Below are 27092 nucleotides of genomic sequence, written 5' to 3' on the forward strand. Positions count from 1 at the left end.
TTCCCTGCCCACTCCCCATAAACCTTGAATCCACTATCTTTCAAAAGTCACTCTATCTGTAACTTAAATATTTTCAATGACCCAGACTCCAATGTTCTTTGGGGTAGAGAATTTCAAAGATTCACGACCCTCTGAGAGAAGAAATTCCTCTTCATTTCCATTTTAAATGGGCGCCCCCTTATGCTCAGACTTTGCCACCTTTCTCGATTCCACCACAAGAAGAAACAGACATCAGTGGGGAAGCTAAAAACCTGATAAAGAAAGTATGTAAACAATTATTTTGATGCAAGAAATACTACAAGGTATGTTAGTAACAAGTAATTGTAATCAACTAACCCATCAAAATAAGCAAAGGCAATTACAAAGATCAGAACCTTTCAAAGTTGATCACATGCAGTATGTGTGAAGATCTATTAACCGCATTCAACAATCGTTAAATACAGAAAATAACAGATTTACAGTCTTACGCAAGATAGTTCTTTCAAGGGTTGGTTGAAAGGAACATCAAATGATTGTAAAGTGAGGCACGCCGGTTCAGTCTGAGACATCCACAAGCCATGTACTCAAATGCAACAAGCTTGTGATTTGATGTGGTAAAAGATGAATTCCGTGAGAAGTTAAATAATCTAGAGTAAGAAAAGGCCCAAAATGGAAGGGAACATTAATTAGTCTCCTTTTATTATGGAGAAATCAAATATTCGACACACCATGTTTGAAACAATATTTATGCAGAACATTAATCTCCAGCTCAGGTATAGAGTTATTCAGAGCAGCAGAAACAAAGTCTAAGTGCCAGAATGAACATGGTTCAGTACCCAATGGGAGCCCAGTAAATCCTGTCCCGTTCACAGACTTTCCATTCCTATTTACCCAGCATTCCCCGCTACGGAGTACGTGCCGACACCAGAATACAGAGAACCAGTGCGCAGGCGCAAGACCGAGTTGTGCTTGGAGCATGCGCGGTGCGTGCAATGGCGGAAAGGATATGGTGAACATCTGTTCCGCAAAACAGTCCTTTTTCAGCCGGGCGGAGGTGAGTAATGGACCAGCGGGTAGCCGGGGAGGCTTCATAAACAACTTGTGCCCGCCGGAAGCCCGGAATAATAACCGGATTGTCAGCGACTGCAGCCTCGAGGCTTTCTCCCGGTCACAGGCCCAGGTAACAGCGGCCATCTTGTGCAGGAAGGCAGGGTCAGTTCTACTCCATCTTGGTTCAGTGAGCAGCAAAGCGCATTCGCGGCCATTTTGGTAAAGCAACAGCTCAATTATTTTATTCTCGACACCTCGGATTTCTCACCATCTCCGAGAGGCGCTGTTCAGTGCTGAGCTTCTGGTTACATCCCAGACAATTGTAACAGGAAAGGCGCAGAGCTGTTCACTCCCAGGGTTAGAGTCCCCATGTACAGACCCAGGGTTTAGAGTCCCCATGTACATTCCCAGGGTTAGTGTCCCCATGTACAGTCCCAGGGTTATTATCTCATAAGAACATAATAACATAAGAAGTAGGAGTAGGAATGGAAAATTTGGCACTTGGATCCGACTCTGCCATTCAATAAGATCATAGCTGATCTGATCATGGACTCAGCCCCACTTCTCTGCTCGCTCCCCATCACCCTTTAAGGCCTTATCGCTCAAAAATCTGTCCATCTCTGGCTTAACTATATTCAATGACCCAGCCTCCACAGCTCTCGGGCAGAGAATTCCACAGACTTACAACCATCTGAGAGAAGAAATGTGTACTCATCTCAGTTTTAAATGGGTGGCCCCTTATTCTGAGACGATGCACCCTAGTTTTAGTTTACCCTATGAGTGGCAATATCCTCTCTGGATCCACCTTGTCGAGTCCCCTTGTTATCATATGTTTCAATAAGATCACCTCTCATTCTTTTGAACACCAAGTGTATCAGCTCAACTTTCTCAACAGATCCTCATCAGACAACACCCTCATAGCCGGATTCAACCTCTGAACAGACACCAATGCAAGTATATCCTTTCTAAAATACGCAGACCAAAAGTGCATGCAGTATTCCAAGTGTGACCTCACCAATACCCTGTACAGTTGTCGCAGGACTTCTCTGCTTTGTATTCTATCTCCCTTGCAATAAAGGCCAACATTCCATTTGCCTTCCTGATTACTTGCTGTACCTGCATATTAACTTTTTGTGTTTCATGCACAAACACCCTCAGGTCTCTCTGACCTGTAGCACTTGCAATTTTTCTCCATTTAAATTAAAATTAGCTTTTCTATTATTTCTGCCAAAGTGGATAAACTCACATTTTCTCATATTATACTACATCTGACAAATTATTGCCCACTCATTTAGCCTGTCTATATCCCTTTGCAGATTTTTTGTGTTCTCAATTTGCTTTCTCATTCACCTTTGTAACCTCAGCAAACTTGGCTATATTACACTCGGTCCTTTTATCCAAGTCATTAATACAGATTGTAAATAGCTGAGGATCCAGCAACGATTCCTGCGGCATCCCACTAGTCACCATTTATCCCGACTCTCTGTTTTCTGTTAGGTAACCTATCCTCTATCCATGCTAATATACGGCCCCCAAACCAGTGAGCTTTTATCTTGTGCAGTAACTTCTTATGATGCACCTTATCAAATGCCTCCTGGAAATCCAAATACACCACATCCACTGGTTCCGCCTTATCTATCCTACTCATTATATCCTCAAAAAACTCCAGCAAATTTGTCAAACATGATTTCCCATTCATGAAGCCATACTGACTCTGCTTGATTGAATCATGCTTTTCCAAATATCCCGCTACTGCTTCCTTAATAATGGTGTCCAGCACTTTCCCAATGACAGATATTAGGCTAACTGGTCTATAGTTTCCAGCTTTTTGTCTGCCTTCTTTTTTAAATTAAGGCGACACATTTTCAGTTTTCCAATCTGTTGCGACCGCCCCAGAATCCAGGGAATTTTGGTAGATTACAACCAATGTGTCCACTATCTCTGCAGCCACTTCTCTTAAGACCCTACGATGTAAGCCATCAGGGCAAGGTGACTTGTCTGCATTTAGTCCCATTATTTTTCTGAGCATTATTATGAATAGTGATTGTATTAAGTTCCTCCCTCACTTTTGCCCCTTGATTATCCACTTCACTATTACTTTCAGTGACTGAGTGTTTTACTGTAATTAAACTGATCTCAGATTGTTTCTGTCAGATAATAACTTCTGCACGGCCCCAGCAAACACTCCCATTCCCTCGTCCCTCTGATGTTTCTGCAGGATTGCTTTGAGAAGACGGGCTCACAGAGAGAAACACACTGCACGGAATGATCCCAAATTGAGCATCACAAGGGACAAGGCTCCCAGCTTTAATAATTCTCTGTCCTTTCCCCCCAGGCACAGTTTCTTTGCTCAGATTCTGATAATAAGTCAATAGGGAAATGTGCGCTTTGATTTTTACAGATTGAATTAATACAGAGAACTGCACATGCACGGTTCAGACACGCCCCCTGTGTCGATTTCCAGTGAGCAGAATAGCACATGCACCATCCCCTCCCCCAGCCCTGCCTGTAATCACTATTCACTCAATGAGTGGAAGAAGATGGTTTAAAACAGCTGGGAATGGAGACACCGCGGTCCTGGGGTAAGGCAGTGAGCAGCAGCCTCCTTACAGCAGCGCAGCGCTTTGGGAGCTTGTCCGCAGATGGGCTCAGAGGCCAGCACTGAGTCCGGGGGAAGTTCACGGGGAGTCGGGGGCTGTGTATAAGAGGCAGAGTGGACCAAGAACCAGTGTCAGTGCGTAGTATGAATCAGGGAAGGGAGAGGCCATTCTCGGGCGTGTGTGGACAGCGTGTGTCCAGGGTTAGGGAGAAAGAATGGGCAGAATCAGCAATTTACAATCTGTTGCATTCTCTCCAAACCAATTGTGAACGTTCCTGGTTTAGTTCCGTCGGGGGCTGTGTGTAAGAGGCAGAGTGGAGCAGGAACTAGTTCCGGAATATGATGTGAGTGGGGGAAGGGAGAGGCCATTCTCGGGCTTTGTGTGGACAGTGTAAGGTAACAGAGAAAGTAAACCACCTCGCTCTTTCAAATCATTACTGCTTTCTTTCCCCAAATCAGCAGTGAATGTTCCTGATTCAGTTCCAATCTCACCGTGTCTGTTGTTCTTCGGCAGTGAGCAGTGGAAACACAGCCTGACAGTGAGGATGTGGGGAGTTTCACAAAGTGCATCCTTTGCAGGCACCAGGAGAGGAGTGTGGGAGACGATATTTTAAAGATGGGTTATATTTCGGTGAGCTGAGTTCTCCAGAACCGTGTTGCTGGTTGATAGATACATTGTCGCTCCCTCAGATACATCGTATTGTCCCCCGCATCCATATCTTAGAACTAATAATGTTCTCCTATTATTATTCTCACAGCAAAATTCTTCAACGAGCCAGAACAAATGTGATCTTTCCTCCACCCGGAATACAAAGAACAGTGCAGGCAGCTCCTTCTCACACACAGTAAGTAGATGATCACTCACAGAGCGCAGAGACACAGAATTGGCCTCAATCCTATTGTCACAGACAGCAGAAGCTGTCAGTCCCACAGTGATCCGAAGTGGCAGAGTTACATTGTGAATCTTACAGCCACATGGAGCAGTAGAATCAGATGCTTTTTCACCATTGAAACAGATCACACTAACAGGTATATTAAACACCCACACTCACTTGCCAGAAACTGGCAGGTAGAGAATAAAAGACAATCATCAATCAGAAAAAATGTCAAATAGTATAAACCACACTCGCATATCAGAAGCTGATGGGTACAGAGCAAAAGCCATATTCATGTTTCAGAAATCTGACGGATTCAGTATTTAACCCCTGAACATACCAGAAGATGACAGGTGCAGAATAAAACCCACATTCACTTACAATAGACTGACGGATACAGTATACAACACACACCCACATATATGAAGGTGACATTAATAGAATAAAATCCCCAGTAGCATACCAGAAAGTGACAGGTAAAGTGTAAATCCCATGTGCACATGTCGGAAAACTGAAAGGAGTAAGTAAAATTTTTGCTTGCATCGCAGAAACTGATAGAGGCAGAGTAAAACCCACACCCACACATCTGAAAAATGACACGTATAAGGCAAAATCTTCACTCACATATCAGAGAAATACAGGCAAAAGTTAAAATTGATTCTTACGTTGACATACAAGAGACTGGCAGACACAGATTAAACCCAGACTACCAAAGCAGAAACTGAGAGGCACAGATTAAACCTCAACACACACCAAAACCTGACATTTACGGAAAAATACACACACTCGCATATCAGAGATTAAGAGATACAGTATAAAACCCATACTCACATATCAGAGGCTGACATATTAAAATCCATATTCCCATAACATAAATTGACATACAGTGACATGCCCATACTCACGAACCAGTAATTGTCAGGTACAGGGTAAAGATCTCTCTTTCATACCAGAAACTGACAGGTACAAAGGAAGGTCCACTCACAATTAAGCAGAAACTGGCAGTTTTCGAGTAAGGCCCACAATCACATATAAGAACTTGATGGGTATAGAATAAAATACAGGCTCCCATAACAGAAATGGATAGAGACAGAGAAAGGCCCACACTCACATACCAGTGACAGATAGATACAGAGTAAAGCTCAGACTCATTTACCAGAGACCGACAGATTCAGCATAAAACTCACCTCCATAACACAAATTGAGAGTTAGAAAGTAAAACGAATACTCTATCAGGAATTGGGGGTACACAGTAAAACAATACTAACATACTGGAGAATGACGGGCATGGAGTAGAGCTCACATTCACATAACAGAGATGGACAGATACAGCACAAAACACACACTCACACACCAAGAATGGAAAGAAACATAGAAAATAGGCGCAGAAGCAGGCCATTTGGCCCATCGAGCCTGCACCGCCATTCAATATGATCATGGCTGATCATGCAACTTCAGTACTCCACTCCCGCTTTCTCTCCATACCCCCTGATCCCCTTAGCCATAAGGACCACATCTAACTCCCTCTTGAATATATTCAACGAACTGGAGTCCACAACTTTCTGTGGTAGAGAATTGCACAGGTTTACCACTTTCTGGGTGAAAAGGTTTCTCCTCATTTCAGTCCGTTATGGCTTACCCCTTATCCTTAGACTGTGACCCCTGATTCTGGACTTCCCCAACATCGGGAACATTCTTCCTGCCTCAAACCTGTCCAGTCCCGTCATCATTTTATATATTGCTATGAGATCCCCTCTCATTCTTCTAAATTCCAGCCTAGCTGATCCAGTCTTTCTTCATATGTCAGTCCTGCCATACTGGAAATTAGTCCGGTGAACCTTCGCTGCACTCCTTCAATATCAAGCACGTCCTTGCTCAGATTCAGAGATCAAAACTGCACACAATACTCAAGGTGTGGTCTCACCAAGGCCCTGTACAACTGCAGTAAGTCTTCCCTGCTCCTATACTCAAATCCCCTCGCTATGAAGGCCAGCATGCCAGTTGCTTTCTTTACTGCCTAATGTACCTGCATGCCTACCTTCAGTGACTTGATGTACCATGACACCCAGGTCTCTTTGCACCTCACATTTTACTTATCTGTCACCATTCAGATAATCTGCGTTCCTGTTTTTGCCACCAAAGTGGATAACCTCACATTTATTCACATTATACTGCATCTGCCATGCAATTGCCCATTCACCGAACCTGTCCAAGTCACCCTGCAGCCTCTTAGCATTCTACTCACAGCTCACACTGTCACCCAGCTTAGTGTCATCTGCAAACTTGGCGATCATACCTACAATTCCATCGTCTAAATCATTAATATATATTATAAATAGTTGGGATCAATGCATTGAACCTTGCGGCACCCCACTAGTCACTGCCTGCCATTCTGAAAAAGACCCGTTTATTCCTACTCTTTGCTTCCTGTCTGCCAACCAGTTCTCTATCCACGTCAATACATTACCCCAATACCATGTGCTTTAATTTTGCACACTAATCTCTTGTGTGGGACCTTGTCAAAAGTCTTTTGAAATTCCAAATGCACAACATCCACTGGTTCTCCCATATCCACTCTACTAGTTACATTCTCGAAAATGGTCTAGAAGATTTGCCAAGCATAATTTCCCTTTCAGAAATCCATGCTGACTTGAACCAATCCTGTTTTCTCTCCCCCTCCTTTTTTAAAAAAAGTGGTGTTACATTAGCTACCCTCCAATCCATAGGTACTGATCCAGAGTCCATGAAATTCCAGAAAATGACCACCAATTCATGTACTATTTCTAGGGCTACTTATTTAACTACTCTGGGATGCAGACTATCAGGCCCTCATGATTTATCGGCCTTTAGTCCCATCAGTTTCCCTACAACCATTTCCTGACTAATAAGGATTTCCCTCAGTTCCTCCTTCCCGCTAGACCCTCGGTCTCCTAGTAATTTCGGGAGGTTATTCGTATCTTCATTAGTGAAGACAGAACCAAAGTATTTGTTCAATTGGTCTGCCATTTCCTTGTTCCCCATTATGAATTCACCTGATTCTGACTGCAAGGGACCACGTTTGTCTTCATTAATGTTTTTCTCTTCACATATCTATAGAAGCTTTTGCAGTCAGTTTTTCATGTTCCCTGCAAGCTTACTCTCATATTATATTTCCCCCCTCCTAATTACACTCTTAGTCCTCCTCTGCTGAATTCTAAATTTCTCCCAGTCCTCAGGTTTACTGCTTTTTCTGGCCAATTTATATGCCTCTTCCTTGGATTTAACACTGTCCCTAATTTCTCTTGTTAACCACGGTTGAGCCGCCTTTCCGGTTTTATTTTTACGCCAGACAGGGATGTACAATATTTGTAATTATCTATGTGATCTTTAAATCTCTGCCATTGCCTATCCACCATCAACCCTTTAAGTATCATTCGCCAGTTTATCCTAGCCAAATCACGTCTCATACCATTGAAGTTTCCTTTAAGTTCAGGAAACTCGTCTCTGAGTTAACTGTGTCGCTCTCCAGCTTAATTTAGAATTCTACCATATTATGGTCACTTTTCCCCAAGGGGCCACGCACGACCAGATTGCTAATTAATCCTCTCTCGTTACACAAGACCCAGTCTAATATGGCCTGCTCTCCAGTTTGTTCCTCGACATATTGGTCTAGAAAACCATCCCTTGTACACACCAGAAAATCCTCCTCCACAGTATTGCTATAAGTTTGGTTAGCCCAATCAATATCTAGGTTAAGGTCACCCATGTTAACTGCTGTCCCCTTATTGTACGCGTCCCTAATTTTCTGTTTGATGCCATCTCCAACCTCCCTACTACTGTTTGGTGATCTGTACACAACTCCAACTAACATATTCTGCCCTTTAGTTTTTCGCAGCTCGACCCATATAGATTCCATATTATCCCAGCTAATGTCCTTCCTTACTATTGCATTAACCTCCTCTTTAACCATTACCACTACCATACCTCATTTTCCTTTCTGGCTTTCCTTCCTGAATATTGAATACCCCTGGATCTTATGTTCCCAGCCTTGGTTAACCTGGAGCCATGTCTCAGTAATCCCAATTGCATCATATCCGTTAACATCTATATGTGCAGTTAATTCGTCCACCTTATTACAATGCCCCTCGCTTTGAGACTCAGAGCTTTCAGGCTTGTTTCTTTAAAGACTCTTGTCCTTTAAGAATTATGTTGTTATGTGGCCCTTTTTGATACAGAATGAAACCCACAGGAAATTACCAGAAATTGACAGGTACAGGATAAAATCTACGCTCTCGTATCAGAAAATAACAGACAGAGTAAAACCCTCATGCACATACCAGAGATGGACAGGTACAGAGTCAAATCTCCACTCCCATTCCAGACACCCACTATATAAGAAAATAAGAACATAAGAAATAGGAGCAGGAGTAGGCATACGAACCCCTCGAGCGTGCTCCACCATTTAATACGATAATGGCTAATCCGATCATGGACTCAGGTCCACCTCCCTGCCCACACCCCATAACCCCTTATTCCCTTATTGGTTAAGACACTGTCTATCTCTGTCTTAAACATATTCAATGTCCCATCTTCCACAGGTCTCTGAGGCAGCTAATTCCACAGGTTTACAACCCTCAGAGAAGAAATTCCTGCTCACCTCAATTTTAAATGGAGGGCCCCTTATTCTAAGATTATGCCCCCTAGTTCTAGTCTCCCCGTTCAAAGAAAACATCCTCTCTACTAATAACTTGTCAAGCCCCCTCATTATCTTATACGTTTCGATAAATCACCTCTCATTCGTTCTTCTGAATTCAATGAGTAGAGGCCCAACCTCCTCAACCTTTTCTCATAAGTCAACCCCCTCATCTCCGGAATCAACCGAGTGAACCTTCTCTCAACTTCCTGCAAAGCAAGTATATCCTTCCATAAATATGGAAACTAAAACTGCACACAGTATTCCAGGTGTGGCCTCACCAATAACTTGTATAACTGTAGCAAGGCCTCCCTGCTTTTATACTCCAACCCCTTTGCAATAAAGTCCAAGATTCAGTTGGCCTTCCTGATCACCTGCTGTTCCTGTATACTAACCTTTTGTGTTTGATGCACAAGTAGCCCCAAGTCCCGCTGTACTGCAGCACTTTGCAATCTTTCTCCTTTTAAATAATAACTTACTCTTTGATTTTTTTTCTGCCATAGTGCATGACCTCACACTTTCCAACATTATACTCCATCTGACAAATTTTTGCCCACTCACTTAGTCTATCTCTGTCCTTTTACAGATTATTTTTGTCCTCCTCACACATTGCCTTTCCTCCCATCTTTATATCGCCAGCAAACTTGGCTACGATACAGTCGGTCACTTATTCCAAGTCGTTAATAAAGATTGTAAATAGTTGGTGTCCCAGCACTGATCCCTGTGCCACCCCACTAGTTACTGATTGCCAAATCGGGAATGAACCATTTACTCCAACTCTCTGTTTTCTGTTAGTTTGACAATCCTCTATCCATGCTAATATATTACCCCCAGCCCCGTGAACTTTTATCTTGTGCAGTAACCTTTTATGTGGCAGCTTGTCAAATGCCTTCTGGGAGTCCAGATACACCACACCCACTTTATCCACTCTGTTACTTACATGCTCAAAGAATTACAGCAAATTTGTCAAACTTAACTTCCCCTTCATAAATCCATGCTGACTCTGCCTGACCGAATTATGCTTTTCCAAATGTCGTGCTAATGCTGCTTTAAGAATGAACTCTTCAACATTTTCCCAACCACAAATGTTAGGCTGACTGGTCTATAGTTTCCTGCTTTTTGTCTGCTTCCTTTTTAGTAAGGCTCTCAGTCCTCGGGCAAGGCCGAGTGCGGCTCTCGGGCCCCGGGCAACGCCGAGTGCTGCTCCCGTGCCCCGGGCCACGCCAAGTGCGGCTCCCGGGCCCCGGGCCACGCCGAGTGCGGCTCTCGGGCCACGGGCAACGCCGAGTGCGGCTCCCGTGCCCCGGGCCACGCCGAGTTCGGCTCTGTTGCCCTGAGTCAGAGCCACCGGGTCCGGCACCAGCAACCCCGGGGGCAGACCCCCCCCCACACCAGGAAAACAACAACTTGCATTTGTACGGCAGACCCAGCAATTCCCAGCCGCTCTGTATCAGGGTGGTCGCTGGATTGTGGAAGTGGCTCACTGGCCTCCTGTGTGGGTCTGTTTGTTACATCAGTTTGAGCTCGATGGAGAGGGGGGAGAAGCTGGAGGGTTTCACCCCCAGTACTTCTGGGCCCAGTGGGACCAACAATTTCCCATGTGGGCCTGTCGAGAGAGGTGGGTTCCCTTCCCTGAAGGACAGCAGTGACTCAGATGTGTTCTTATGACAATCTGGCAGCTTTCATGGTCACTTTTTTCTAGTGCCAGCGAGTTCACACTGGGGAGAAGGCGTTCACCTGCTCAGAGTGTGGGAAGGGATTCACTCTATCATCCCACCTGCTGACACACCAGCGAGTTCACACTGGGGAGAGACCATTCACCTGCTCCGACTGTGGGAATTAATTCACTACATTATCCAGCCTGCTGACACACCAGCGAGTTCACACTGGGGAGAGACCGTTCATCTGCTCCGAAAGTAGGAAGAAATTCACTACATCATCCGACCTGCGGACACACCAGCGAGTTCACACTGGTGAGAGGCCATTCACCTGCTCCGACTGTGGGAAGGGATTCACTGCCTCATCCAGCCTGTGGACACACCAGCGAGTTCACAACGAGAAGAGACCTTTTAAATGTTCAGACTGTGAGAAGAGTTTTAAAGGAAAACAGCACCAGCTGATACATCAGCGAGTACACACTGGGGAGAGACCATTTAAATGTTCTGACTTTGAGAAGAGTTTTAAACGAAAACAGCAGCTGCTGAGACACGAGCGAGTTCACACTGGGGAGAGGCCGTTCACCTGCTCTGACTGTCGGAAGGGATTCACTCTGTCATACCGCCTGCAGAGACACCAGCGAGTTTACACTGGGGAGTGGCCGTTCACCTGCTCCGACTGTGGGAAGGGATTCACTACTTCATACCACCTGCTGAGACACCAGCGAGTTCATGAGAGGCCGTTCACCTGTTCTGATGTGGGAAGGGATTCACGCAGTTATCCAACTTGCTAACACACCAGCGAATTCACACTGGGGAGAGACCGTTCACCTGCTCTGAGTGTCGGAAGGGATTCATTCGGTCATCCCACCTGCTGAGACACCAGCGAGTTCACATGTGACTGCAGGGTTTGGATTCTGTTGTTATTGCTGCTGTTAATCACATCCCGGACTGAATCGTGTTCATTCTGATAGTTGGAGTTTGTAACTCCTGTAACGCTGATGGTAATAACTCCTGTAACTGGACTGGAGTTTAATTTTGGGATATAGACACATAAATTAGTGATACTTTCAACACATTGCTGTGGATTTTTGTCTTTCCCACCTGAGTGTTTAGCATCACCTGGCTGGAGCTGAGAAAGGACAATCTGTGCGGAGGATCTTACAGGGGGAACAGAACATCAGCCTGGACACAGTCCTTCAGGGCCACACAGAGATCACCTCATTCTTCTGAACTCCAATGTGTATAGGCCCAACCTACTCAACCTATCGTCATATGTCAAACCCCACATCTCTGGAATCTACTCCAGAATCTGCAACAGACATGAGCAAGGACCTGAGGCTTATTAAATGACACATATTTAATTACAGACAAGGTTACACTGGGAGAAATGTTCAGTTACAACAATAGAACATAAGAAATAGTAGCAGGAGTAGGCCATTTGGCCCCTCGGGCCTGCTCCGCCATTCAATAAGATCATGGCTGATCTGATCATGGACTCAGTTTCACGTCCCTGCCCGCCCCCCATAATCCTTTACTCCCTTAATCGCTCAACAATCTGTCGATCTCCGCCTTAAAAATATTCAAAGACCCAGCCTCCACAGCTCTTTTGGGCAGAGAATTCCACAGATTTAGAACCCTCAGAGAAGAAATTCCTCGTGCAGTTTTAAATGAGTGGCCCCTTATTCTAAGACTATGCCCCTCGTTTTAGTTACCCGTATAAGTGGAAATATCCTCTCTGCATCCACCTTGTCGAGCCTCTCATTATCGTATGTTTCAATAAAATCACCTCTAATTCTTCTGAACTCCATTGTGTTTAGACCCAATCTACTCGACCTATCTTCATAAGTCAACCCCCTCATCTCCGGAATCAACCTAGTGAACCTTCTCTGAACAGCTTCCAATGCAAGTATATCCTTTCGTAATTATGGAGACCAAAATACGGAGTCCATTACAGGCCAAATGCCAATCAAACCAGCAGCACACTGGCACCTTAACAGTGTCTTATCGGCCTACAGGCTTTTCGTAAATAGATTTGCTGAGTGGATATAAACTTAAACCAGGTTTACAAGCGTGATGCTCTATTCACATATTGAAGATAGAAGAGATGCTGTGGGGTACATGCTAAGTCCAGTAGCTGAAAGTGATTAATAGACTGGGTTTTGTGTTTACTGATCCCAGGCGTGTTACCAATACCAGCAAAATCGTAACCCGTGGAATAACGGGGAGTGGCAGCATGGATATGAAAGTGGCTAAGTGATACAAACAGAGTAGTGGTGAACGGCTGTTTTTCAGACTGGATGAAGTGGTGTTCCCCACGGGTCGGTACTGGGACCACTGCTTTTCCTGATCTATATTAATGACTTCGACTTGGGTGTACAGGGCACAATTTCCAAATTTGCAGATGATACAAAACTTGGAAGTACAGTGAACAGTGAGGAGGTAGTGATAGACTTCAGAAAGACATAGACACGCTGCTGGAATTGGCGGAAATGTGGCAGATGAAACTTAACGTAGAAAAGTTTAAAAGTGATACATTTTGGTAGGAAGAAAGAGTAGCGGAAATATAAACTGTAGGTTACAATTGTAAAGGGGTGCGTGAACAGAGAGACCCAGGAGTGTATGTGCACCATTTGCTGAAGGTGGCAGCGCTGGTTGAGTAAGTAGTTACAAAGACTTAGCGGATCCTAGGCTTCATGAATAGAGGTATAGAGTACAGAAGTGTGGATATTAGGATGAACCTGCATAAATTACTGGTTCGGCCTCAACTGGAGTATTGTGTCCAAATCTGGGTCACCATCATCATCATAGAAACAAGGAAACATAGAAAATAGGTGCAGGACTAGGCCATTCGGCCCCTTGAGCATTCAATAAGATCATGGCTGATCATGCAACTTCAGCACCTCATTCCTGCTTTCTCTCCATACACTTTGATCCGTTTAGCTATAAGGGCCACATCTAACTCCCTTTTGAATATAATCTAACGAATTGACATCAACAACTTTCTGTGGAAGAGAATTCCACATGTTCACAACTCTCTGAGTGAAGAGGTTTCGCCTCATCTCGGTCCTAAATGTCCTACCCTTTTTCCATAGACTATGACCCCTGGATCGGGACTTCCTCAACGTCGGGAACATGCTTCCTGCATCTAACCTGTCCAATTCCATCAGAATTTTACATGTTTCTCTGAGATCCCCTCTCATTCTTCTAAATTCCAGTGAATATAAGCCCAGTCAATCCAATCTCTCCTCATATGTAAGTCCTGCCATCTCGGAAATCAGTCTGGTGAACCTTCGCTGCATTGCCTCAATAGCAAGAATGACCTTCCTCAGACTAGGAGACCAAAACTGCACCCAACATTCAAGGTGTGGCCTCCCCAAGGCCCTGTACAACAGCAGCAAGACCTCCTGCTCCTGTACTCAAGTCCTCTCACTAAAAAGGCCAACATGCAATTTGCCTTCTTCACCACCTGCTGTACCTGCATACCAAATTTCAGTGACTGATGTACCATGACACCCAGGTCTCGATGCACCTCTCTTTTGCCTGATCTGTCACCATTCAGATAATATTCTGACTCCATGTTTTTGCCACCAAAGTGGATAATCTCACATTTATCCATATTACACTGCATCCGCCATGCATTTGGCCACTCACCAAACCTGTCCAAGTCACCCTGCAGCCTCTTAGCATCCTCCTCAAGGCACACACTGCCATCCAGCTTAGTGTCATCTACAAACTTGGAGATATTACATTCAATTCCTTCGTCCAAATCATTAATGTATATTGTAAATAACTGGGGTCCCAGCACTAAACCTTGCGGCACCCCACTAGTCACTGCCTGCCATTCTGAAAAGGACCCGTTTAGTCCTACTCTTTGCTTCCTGTCTGCCAACCAGTTCTCTATCCACGTCAATATTTTACCCCCAATACCATGTGCTTTTATTTTGCACACTAATCTCTTGTGTGGGACCTTGTCAAAAGCCTTTTGAAAGACCAAATACACCCCATCCACTGGTTCTCCCTTGTCCACTCTACTCGTTACATCCTCAAAAACTTCGAGAAGGTTTGTCAAGCTTGATTTCCTTTTCAGATATCCATGCTGACTTGGACCGATCCTGTCACTGCTTTCCAAATGCGCTGCTATTAAGTATTTTATAATTGATTCCAACATTTTCCCCACTGCCGCTGTCAGGCCAACTGGTCCAAAATTCCCAGCATTCTCTCCCACCTTTTTTAAAAAGTGGAGTTACATTCTCTACACTCCAATCCATAGGAACTGATTCCGAGCCTATAGAATGTAGGAAAATGACCACTAATACATCCACTATTTCGAGAGCCACTACCGTAAGTACTATGGCATGCACACTATCAGGCCCAGGAGATTTATCAGCCTTCCATCCCATCAATTTCCATAACTCAATTCCCAGACTAATAAGGATTTCCTTCAGTTCCTCCTTCTTGCTAGACCCTCGGTCCCATAGTATTTCCTGAAGGTTATTTGTGTCTTCCTTAGTGAAGAAAGAACCAAAGTATTTGTTCAATTGGTCTGCCATTTCTTTGTTCTCCATTATAAATTCACCTGATTCTGGCTGCGAGGGACCTATAGAAGCTTTTGCAATCCGCTTTTATGTTCCCTCCAAGCTTACTCTCATACTCTATTTTCCCCCTCCTAATTAAAACCTTTGTCCTCCTCTGCTGAATTCTAAATTTCTCCCAGTCCTCAGGTTTGCTGCTTTTTCTGGCCACTTTATATGCCTCTTCCGTGGATTTAACACTATCCCTAATTTCCCTTGTTCATGACAGTTGAACCAACTTCACCGTTTTATTTTTACGCCAGACAGAGATGTACAATTATTGAAATTCATCCAGGCGATCTTTTAATGCCTGCCATTGCTTATCTACCGTCAACCCTTTAAGTATCATTTTCCACTCTATCCTAGCCAATTCACGTCTCATACCATCGAAGTTACCTTTCTTTAATTTCGGGACCCTAGTCTCTGAATTAACTGTGTCACTCTCCATCTTAATGAAGAGTTCTACCATATTATGGTCACTCTTGCCCAAGGTGCCTCGCACAATAAGATTGCTAATTAATCCTCTCTCATTACACAAGACCCAGTCGAGAATGGCCGGCTCTCTAGTGCATTCGTCGACATGTTGGTCCAGAAAACCATCCCTTATACACTCCAAAAAATCCACCGTTTTGTAACAAGTTAGGTTAGCCCAATGTATATGTAGATTAAAGTCTCTCATGATAACTGCTGTACCTTTATTGCACACATCCCTAATTTCCTGGTTGATGCCATCCCCAACCTCACTACTACAGTGGTGGTCTGTACACAAATCCCACTAGCGTTTTCTGCCCTTTGGTGTTCCGCAGCTCTACCCATACAGTTTCAACATCCAAGCTAATGTCCTTCCTTACTGTTGCATTAGTCTCCTCTTTAACCAGCAACGGTACCCCACCTCCTGTTCCTTTCTGTCTATCCTTCCTGAATATTGTTTAACCCTGGATGTTGAGTTCACAGTCTTGGTCGCTTTAGAGCTGTGTCTTAGTAATCCCATTTACAATATATCCGTTAACAGCTATCTGCGCAGTTAATTCATTACCATATTATGAATGCTCCTCGCATTGAGACACAGAGCCTTCAGGTTTGATTTTTTAACACTCTTTTTCCTTTAAGAAATATGTTCTAATGTGGCCCTTTATGATTTTTACCTTTGATTTCTCTGGCCTCCTCCTTTCCTTATCTCCTTTTTACCTTTTGCTTCGGTCCCCATTTTTCTTCCATCTGTCTCCCTTAATAGATTCCCATCCCCCTGCCATATTAGTTTAAAACCTCCCCAATAGCACGAGCAAACATTCCCCTTAGGTCATTGGTTCCAGTCCTGCCCAGGTGCAGACTGTCTGGTTTGGACTGGTCCTACCTCCCCCAGAACCGGTTCCAATGTCCCAGGAAATTGAATTCCTCCCTCTTGTACCATTCATCAATCCACATATTCTTCTTAACTCTCCGGCTATTTCTACTCTGAATAGCACGTGGCATTTGTAGCAATCCTGAGATTACTACCTTTGAGTTCCTACTTTTTAATTTAACTCCTAGCTCCCTAAATTCATCTTGTAGGACCTCATCCCATTCTTTACCTTTATCGTTGGTACCTATATGCACCACGACAACTGGCTGTTCTCCCTCCCCCTCTAAAATGACCTGAAGCCGCTCTGAGACATCCTTGACCCTTGCACCAAGGAGGCAACATATCATCCTGGAGTCTCGGTTGCAGCCGCAGAAACGCCAATCTCTTCCCCTTACAATTGAATCCCCTACCACTATAGCTCTCCAATTCTTTTTCCTGCCCTCCTGTGCAGCACAGCCACCCATGGTGCCATGAACTTGGCTGCTGCTGCACTCCCCTGATGAGCCATCGCCCCCAACCGTACCCAATACGGTGTATCTGTTTTGGAGGGAGATTACCACCGGGGGCCCCTGCACTACCTTCCTTCCACTGCTCTGCCTGATGGTCACCCATTCCCTATCTGCCTGATTAACCTTTACCTGTGGTGTGACCAACTCACTAAACATGCTATTCACGACATCCTCAGCATCGCGGATGCTCCAGAGTGAATCCATTTGCAGCTTCAGTGCTGCAATGCGGTCTGTCAGGAGCTGCAGCTGGATACTCTTCCTGCACACATAGTAGTCAGGGACACTGGAAACGTCCACATAGCACAGGAGGAGCATGACACTGGTCTGTGCTCCCCTGTTGTTACTTAACCTCTGAATTAATTTAATTTGTCAACAATTGCAAGGTTTCTTACTGCTAAGGATATAAAAAGCAAAAGAAAGATTAAATACTTACCAGTCAACCAGACAATCACTTACCCGCTTGACTGTGACGTCATACTTCGATTTCTTTTTGCTTCTTTGTTTATCTTCTGCCCCTGCACCAGCTGGCCTCCTCCGATCTGTCACCGCTCCCACTCGCTGTCACCGCTCCCACTCGCTGTCACCGCTCCCACTCGCTGCCACCGCCCTTTATCCTCCTGCATTGCCCGCTCTCGCGATGCTGGCCTCCTCCGATCCGCCACCGCTCCCACTCGCTGTCACCGCTCCCACTCGCTGCCAACGCCCTTTATCCTCCTGCGCCGCCTGCTCTTGTGATGCTGGCCTCCTCCGATCTACCGCTGCTCCCATTCGCTACCACCATCCTTTTTCCTCCTGTGCCGCCCGCTCTCTCGATGCTGGCCTCCTCACCATAGGCAGTCCCTCAGAATCGATAAAGACTTGCTTCCACTCTAAAAATGAGTCGTTAGGTAGCTGAACACTCCAATATGAGAGCCACAGACCCTGTCACAGGTGTGACAGATAGTCATTGAGGGAAAGGGTGTGTGGGACTGGTTTGCCGCACGCTCCTTCCGCTGCCTGCGCTTGATATATGCATGCTCTTGGCGGTGAGACTCGAGGTGCTCAGCTCCCTCCGGATACACTTATCCACTTAGGGCATTCTTTGGCCAGGGACTCCCAGGTGTCAGGGCGGATATTGCACTTTATCAGAGAGGCTTTGTGAGTGTCCTTGTAACGTTTCCTGTGCCCATCTTTGGCTCATTTGTCGAGCAGGTGTTCCGACCAGAGCATTTGCTTTGGGATTCTCGTATCTGGCAAACAATGTGCCCTTCCCAGCAGAGCTGATCAAGCCTGGACTGTGCTTCAATGCTGGGGATGTTGGCCTGTTCAACGACGCTAATGTTGGCGCGTCTGTCCTCCCAGGGGATTTGTAGGATCTCGTGGAGGCATTGATAAAAATTGATTCTTTTCCCTCAATCTGGTTCAGCGAAATTACTGAGTCGAATACCATTTCTGCCTTAAACAAAACAAGCTTTTATTTCAAAGCAAGTCTCGATCGGGGTCGGGGTCAGCCATGATCTTATTGAATGGTGGTGCAGGCTCGATGGGCTAAATGGCCTACTCCTGCACCTATTTTCTCTGTGTCTATGAACCCAGCCAGATTCAGCACCTTTAGGGGAGCGGAACCAGTGAGTGTTGGACTGAACCCAGCCAGAGTCAGCACCTTAATGAGAGGGGAACCAGTGAGTGTAGAACAGAACCCAGTCAGTCAGCACCTTCAGGGGAGGAGCGGGAGGGGAACCAGTGAGTGTAGAATTTTAACCGAACCAGAGTCAGCACCTTTAGGGGAGGGGAACCAGTGAGTATAGAACTGAACCCAGCCGAGTCAGACCTTCAGGGGAGGGGAACCAGTGAGTGTAGAACTGAACCCAGCCAGAGTCAGCATCTTAATGAGAGGGGAATCAGTGAGTGTAGAACTGAACCCAGTCAGTCAGCACCTTCAGGGGAGGAAAGGGAGGGGAACCAGTGAGTGTACAAATGAACCCAGCCAGAGTTGGTGATGATAATTGGGAGCGGAGGACAAGCTGCCTTCAAACGTGCGAAATGTTTGAATTTCAAGACAGGCAGAGGGAAGTGTATGGGGCGGGGATTTACTGCTTTGGGACGAACAAGAGAGCAAAGAATGTTCCATAGAATCTAGAATTGTCTGTTCCGAATTTCTGTCCTGAACTTGCAGTAATAATTTTAGTAAACTCCTTTTCCAGAGCATTCAATGAGCAGGATTTGTAGACGGGAATCTCAAACCAACCACCACTTCAAGATCTGACAGAATCACTCGACTCCTCAGGGCAAGAATATCATCGGTGTTTGAATGTGAAGGAAAGAAGTTTGTCTCTGTTATCTGTGGGAACAGATTTCAAACATCAGTGATACTGGAAAACTACCGAGACACACACACCCGAGTGAGAGTGTTCCAGTGCACTGACTGTGGAACGAACTTTAACCAGTTACACAGCCTGAAACAAACATTGCACCATTGAAAGCAGGGAGAAAATGTACACGTGTTCTGTGTGTGGACCAGGCTTCAAGTGATCGTCCAACCTGTAGAGACACGAGGACATCCGCACCACTGAGAAACCGTGGGAATGTGGGGACTGTGGGAATGGATTAAATTACCTGTCTGATCTGGAAATTCATCGCCGCAGTCACACTCGGGAGAGGACGTTCACCTTCTCCAACTGTGGGAAGAGATTCACTGCATCATCGATCCTGCTGAGACACCAGCGATTCCACACAGGGGAGAGGCCATTTAACTGCTCCGAATGTGTGAAGGGATTCACTACATCACCGATCCTCCTGAGACACCTCCGATTTCACACTAGGGAGAGGCTGTTCACCTGCTCCGAGTGCGAGAAGTGATTCACTCAATCATCCCGCCTGCTGCAACACCAGCGAGTTCACACAGGGGAGAGACCGTATATCTGCTTCGAGTGTGGGAAGGGATTAACTACATCATTGACCCTGCTGACACACCAGCGAATTCACACTGGGGAGAGACCGTTCACTTGCTCCGAGTGTGGGAAGTGATTGACTACATCATCGATTCTGCTGAGACAACAGCGAGTTCACACTGGGGAGAGGCCGTTCACCTACTCTGTGTGTGTGAAAGGAATCACACAGTTATCCTACCTGCTGACACACCAGCAAGTTCACACTGGGGAGAGGCCATTCATCTGCTCCGAGAGTGGGAAGGGATACACTTAATCATCCAGCCTGCTGAGACACCAGCGAGTTCACAAGTGAGTGCAGGGTTTGGATTCTGCTGCTGTCCCAGGCTGAATAGTTTCCATTCTCACAGTTGGGCTTTCTGTCCGCTGATACTGCTTGGCCCTATAACTGGGCTGGAGTTTAATATTCGGGATATTTGACAAATTAATCAATGGAAAAATGGTCAGATAAAAATATTATGCTGATTATGTTTGCATCTATACTTCACACTTTAAAAAACACAAGAAATAGGAGCAGCAGCAGGCCATTGGCTACTCAAACCTACTCTTCCATTTAATAAGATCATGGCTGATCTGACCTTGGGCACAGCTCCACTTCCCCGCACACTCTCCACAAGCCTTCATTCCATTATCGCTCAAAAATCTTTCTATCTCCACATTAAATATATTCAATGACCCAATCTCCACAGCTCTCTGCGGTAGAGAATCCAAAAATTTAAGACATTTCGAGAGAGGAAAATTCTCCTCATCAAAGTTCTAAATCGGCTACCCCTTATTCTGAAACTATGCCCCTAGTTCTAGATTCCCCCACGAGTGGAAACATCCTCGCTGCATCTATCTTGTCGCGCCCCCACAGCATCATATATTTCAATAAGTTAATCTCTTATTCTTCTAAACTCCAATGAGTATAGGGCCCAACCTGCTCAACCTGCCTTCATAAGTCAACCCATTCATCTCAGAAATTAAACTGATGAAGATTCTCTGAACTGTCTCCAATGCAAATATATCCTGCCTTAAATAAGGAGATCAGAATTGCAAGCAGTGCTCCAGGTGTGGTCTCACCAATACTCTGTACAATCATAGCAGGACTTCCCTGCTTTTATACTCCATTCCCTTTGCAATAAAAGCCAACATTTATTTGCATTCAGAATTACTTGCTGTACTTGCATCCTAACCTTTTTGTGTTTCATGCACAAGGACCCCTAGATCCCTCTGTATTGCAGCATTTTGTAATATTTCTCCATTTCAATAATAAATTGTATTTTTATTTTTCTGCCAAAGTGGATACACTCACACTTTCCCAGATTATACTCAATTTGTTTGTCCACTCAATTAGCCCGTCTACATGCCGTTGCAGATTATTTCTGTCCTCCACACAATGTGCTTTCCCAGCCATCTTTGTATCATCAGCAAACTTGGAAACATTACACTTGTTCCCTTCTTCCAAGTTATTAATATATATTGCAAATAGTTGGGGCACCAGCAATACTCCCGGTGACACCCTACTAGTTGCCATTTGACAACCGGAAACTGACCCATTTATCCTGACTCTCTGTCTTCCGTTAGTTAGCCCACCCTCCATCGATGAGAATATATTACTCCCAACACCGTGAACTTTTATCTTGTGCAGCAACCTGTTATGTGGCACCTTATTCAGTGCCTTCTGGAAATCCAAATACACCACATCCACTGGTTCCCCCTTATCGCCCTTGCACATTACTTCCTCAAAGAACTCCAGCAAATTTGTCAAACATGATTTCCCTTTCTTTAAACCATGCTGACTCTGCTTATCTGTATTATGCTTTTCGAAATGTCCTGGCACTGCTTCCTTAATAATGGACTCAAGCTTTTTCCTAATGACAGAAGTTAGGCTATTTTCTGTCTCCCTCATTTTTTAAATAGGGTGTTGCATTTGTGGTTTTCCAATCTTCTGGGACCTCCCCAGAATCCAATGAATTTTAGTAGATTACAACCATGCATCCACTATTTCTGCACCACTTCTTTAAAGACCCGAGGATGCAAACCATTAGTTCCAGGGGACTTGTCCACCTTTAGTCCCATTATTTTACCAAATACTATTTCTTTATGTGATAGTGATTGTTTTTAGTTCCTCCCTCTATAGCCTCTTGATTATCTGCTATTGAGATGGTTTTAGTATCCTCTACTCTGAGGAACGATACAAAATAGTTATTCAATGTCTCTGCCATTTCCCTGTACCCCATTATTAGTTGATCAGTCTCATCCTCCAGGGGACCATCATTTACCTTAGCCAGTCTTTTTCCATTTTTTCCTGGTATCAGTCATAATATAATGAGCTGGATTGTGAGTGAGCTGGCAGTGCCTAGGCAGCAAGCTGTTATAGATGGATATGGGTTGGTTTGGATACCGGTCAGCAGTGAGGTTGCGTAGAAGTTGGTGTTGAGCAGGATGGCAGTGTGTAGGCATCAAGCTGTTATAGATGGATTTGGGTTGGTTTGGATACCAGTCAGCAGTGAGGTCCTGCAGGAATTGGTGTTGAGCGGGCTGGCAGTGCATCGGCAGCAAACTGTTGTAGATGGATATGGATTGGGTTCGAGGTCCCGCAGGAGTTGTTGGGTCCGTTGCTCTTCACTAATTTTATTACTGAACCGTATGTAGGTGATGGCACAATCTGCAAATTTGCAAAGGATATGGAGATTTGTGCGAGTATTTGGGACTCGTCTGCTTCAGGCAGATCTTACTCTTTTGGGAGATTGGTCTCATTACTGGCAAATTGTGTGCAACTTATATAAGTGCACGTGGGCAGGGTTCATGTGTCATTCATGTGTCAGGGATAGGCACTAAAGAAAGTGGAGACAGAGAGAGATTTGGGCATTCAAGCACATATATCTTTAAATGTTCGCAGGCTGTGGGCGGCTCAGCCATCGGAGCAGGTTCGGGAGTGGAAAGAGCAGCGTGGAGGCCTTTCCCAGCACTCCATGGCCCTGCGAGCACCATCGGTGCTACAAAATGGCTTTCTCTGATCCAGATGGAAATTCTCACACTTTCCGACTTGAAGTCCATCTGACACAGTTTCCCCGCATTTTTTCAGCCAAACCCACAGATATTGAAGACCAGGAAGTAAAAGCACAATCCCTCGGTGGTTTCGAACCATCACCCTGTCAGCTAACATTCCGTTAATAAACGAACGTGCTACCCGATTGCACAACAGACACGTGTGGAATTTCTGGCTGCACCAAAGAGATGTGCGGACTTATTGGCTACAACATATGAGATTACCGAGCCAAAACTTCAGATGTTGAGGATTCGCAGGCCATTTGTCAGCTCTGAATTCATGCAGTGTTTGATGCAATTCACTGTGTCTTCAACACAGTGAGATCTAGCCTGGTGTACAAGCTTTGTATCTTTATGAACATTTCATTACACTAGCCTGGTTTGCAAGCTTTTATCTTTATGAACATTTCAGCAGTACATTAAATCAACAGATGGAACTAGAATTGCTAATTGACACTGTAATTTTGCCAACATTTAACTGCAGTGTGAGAACAATCACAATTATCATTATGCTTCCATGTACGTTCTGGAGCTGCATCACCCTAACAAACCTAGCTCATCACAGCACAGATATCAGGCAATTCATTGCCAGTGTGCAAACATGCACTTTTTGAAATTGGCAACGTGGGCAAGAATGGAATCAGAAAGAGCCTGGGCCGTGGGCAGCGATAACTTAATTTGAGCGTTAAGATTTTCATTCTCATTATACATTACATTAACACAATCTGATCTCCGAGATCTGTTTGGGACCCATTGCCCCGAAGTGAGGACTGCGTGGGCGAGATAATTCCTTCCGGGGTTAGGTTTTCTTTTAAAAAGGTGTGAGAAAGTTCTGGTTCACTTCCTGGCGGACCAATATCGCTCAGTTTGGAGAGCGTTCACTTTAAAACTCAAACAGAATCTGGTTCAATTCTGGGTTTTGGCAATTTTTGATTATTTTGTTTACGGGGAGAGGCTGGTTTTGCATGGGGACAGTGCTTGTGGGATGGGCTGTTTAGCGGTTCCATGATAATTTTCTAAACGAATTTTGTTAGATGCAGCGCTCTTTTTTTGTTACTTTCTATGTACACACTGCCCAGTTTTGAATCTGAATAGTGAAAAATGTTTAAGCGATGTGATGTGTTCAATGGTTGTGCCGTAACTCTGTCACCCAGTGTCGAGCCGGAAGCACGAACCTTTGATATACTTTTTAGTCAGTTAGCTTCGTTGTTTTGTGCATGATGTTCATAACGCGAAGGTCGTTAATTCGATTCCTGTACGGGCCACTGGAATACAATTGATATTTTTTTCGGTTTTTTATAACATTTAAAATCCAATCTTTATAATGAATCAAATCTATACTGTATCCCAAGGGTTGGGAATTATTTGGAATAACAGCTATTGCTTCTTTGCCGCCGGGGTGGAGAGGCACATCTTTCTGTTTATTTGTGTTTCTTGGTCTACTGATAAACAATAAAGTGGCGGCCTCTTCCCGTAAATGGTAACAAGCAGGAATGGACAGACAGAACGGTTCTGTCCCCCGAGATAAGCAAAAGGCTTCAGTTCAGGACAAATACACCAAATGAAATGTTTACCCGGCACCGAGAGTGAACAACCCAGAGAAAAAGGCAGAATGAAATAGATTTCAGTGGATGCCTACCAGCATTTAATGCTGTGGTTGTGCGGACATGCCTTTCGTGTTCTCAGCAAAAATGCCATTCGTACCAACGGTTTTACCTGGCACGAATGTGATGTGAAAATTCGAAGGAGCAAGGAGGAAAGACTGCGTTGGTCTGCTTGCTGGCAAAGTCACTTGCAGCAGCTTCCCTGGTAGTCTATTGGCTAGGATTGGCACTTTCACTGTTCGTGCTCAGGGTTTGCAACCCGGTCAGGGAACAGTGTATTTTGGACTATTTGAACTGTAAGGTAAACGGCTGCTCCTGAACAAATTTGCAGCTCACCACAGTGCTGCTGCCCCAACCTTCAGCACCGCATCATTCGTTGCAACGATTCAAAATACTTCTGTGCTTGCTATTTCAACTTCAGCAGTAAATGACTAGATCTCTCTCAACAAATGGAACTAGAATTGCTGATCGACGCTGTAAATGTTTCTAATCATTGCTATCATTCGTCTTCCATGTACCGTTTTGCACCACATCATCCTCACTTATCACAGCACGGCTATTAATCAATGCATTGCCAGTGTGGAAAAATTAAACATTGTAATATTAATAACTTGTGCAACACTGTAATCAGAGAATGCCTGGGCCATGGGCTTATCCTGAACATTAAGATAGTCCTTTGGCCTGGCCCTTCCTGTATTGCAGATTGGCTCACTCTATGTCTATGTTTAATTTCACAGGCGATTTCGCAGATCTGAATTCCCCAGCAGAGAATTCATGGAATGTTTGATCGAAAGAAGATTCAACATCAGTATCGTTAACTCTCTCCTTGTTTCACGACTCTTATCTCTCTTCAGCATCTCATTGCTAAGGACTGAACCTGTTATAATTTCACTTTGGCTCGCATTCAGTGCGGCTCAGTTTGACTTCGACCCATCTCCCTTTCACAACCCATCAGTGTCTTCAAAAGAACGGGGAATTTTACTTAAATTATATATTCTGAAATTTGAATAAACACACCAGCATAATTCACCGTGTCTTCAAAACTGTGAGATATAGCCTGGTGAGCTTTGCATCTTTATGAACACTTCAGCAGAACATTACTTAACATATGGAACTAGAATTACTGTTTTGCCAACATTTAACTGCAGTGTGAGAACAATCACAATTATCATTAGGCTTCCATGTACGTTCTGGCGCGGCATCACCCCAACAAACCCAGCTGCTCACAGCACGAGAATTCATTGCCAGTGTGAAAAAATACTCATTTTGAACTTAGCGACGTGTCAGAGACTGCCTGGGCCGTGGGCAATGATAACCTAACCTGAACTTTAAGATTTTCATTATCATTATACATTATATTAACACAACCTGTGCTCCGAGCACAGTTTGGGATCCATTGCCCCCAGGTGAGGCCTGAGTGGGATGGGGCAATTCCTCCCGGGGTTAGGTTTTCTTTCAAAAAAGTGTGAGAAAGTTTTGCTTCATTTGTTTTCGGATCGAAAAAGATCAGTTGGGAGAACATTATGCTAAAGATCTAAAGGTCCCTGGCAGGAGCCAAATCTTGGGTTTTGGCAATTTCTGGTTATTTTGTGTTCTCTTAAAATTTAAGGGGAGAGGCTGGTTTTATATGTGGACAATACTTGAGGGACAGCTGTTCAGCGGTTGCGTGATAATTTTCAAAATGAATTCTGTTAGATTCAGTGCTCTTTTTCTATTACTTTACACTCTGCCCAGTTTTGTATATGAATAGTGAACAATGTGTACGCGATGTGATGTGTTCAATGTTTGTGCAGTAAATCTATCAGCCAGTGTGTACCGGAAACTCTTTACATGTTGTGGCCGGTTAGCTCCGTTGGTTTGAGTATGGGGCTATTAGCGCCAAGATAGCGGGTTTGGTCCCTGTTCGAATGCTGTTCATATTTTTCCGGTTTTTCATAACATTTCATCCAATATTTATAATGAAACAAATTCATACAGAATCGCAAGGATTGCGAATTATTTGGAATAACTTCCATTGCTTCTTTGCCGCTGTGGCGGTGAGGCACATCTTTCAGTTTATTTCTATTTCTTGGTCTGCTGATAAATGACGAACTGGCGGCCTGTTCCCGTTAATGGTCATAAGCAGCAATGGGTAGACAGAAGGCCTCTGTCCCCTAGAGATGGACAAATGGCTTCAGTTCAGGACAAATACATCAAATGAAATGTTCACCCGGCACCGAGAGTGAACAAACCGAGAAAAGGACAGGCAGAAAAAGATTTCAGTGAATGCCTAC

General features: G+C 44.6%; 1 long non-coding RNA gene across 3 annotated transcripts; it reads left to right on the forward strand.

Moving 5' to 3' along the window:
• Positions 1-951: 951 nt before the first annotated feature.
• LOC139257138 (uncharacterized) lies at positions 952-26759 on the forward strand. Of its 3 annotated transcripts, none has more exons than XR_011592231.1 (4): positions 962-1033; positions 1925-1979; positions 4387-4473; positions 25557-26759. It is a non-coding gene; the product is annotated as an uncharacterized lncRNA (long non-coding RNA). The 3 variants fall into 3 exon arrangements; XR_011592232.1 differs by lacking the exon at positions 962-1033 and adding an exon at positions 1048-1159; XR_011592230.1 differs by lacking the exon at positions 1925-1979 and having other exon boundaries at positions 952-1033.
• Positions 26760-27092: the final 333 nt, after the last annotated feature.

The sequence above is a fragment of the Pristiophorus japonicus genome, unplaced genomic scaffold (assembly GCF_044704955.1).
Source record: "Pristiophorus japonicus isolate sPriJap1 unplaced genomic scaffold, sPriJap1.hap1 HAP1_SCAFFOLD_81, whole genome shotgun sequence".
Lineage (NCBI taxonomy): Eukaryota > Metazoa > Chordata > Chondrichthyes > Pristiophoridae > Pristiophorus > Pristiophorus japonicus.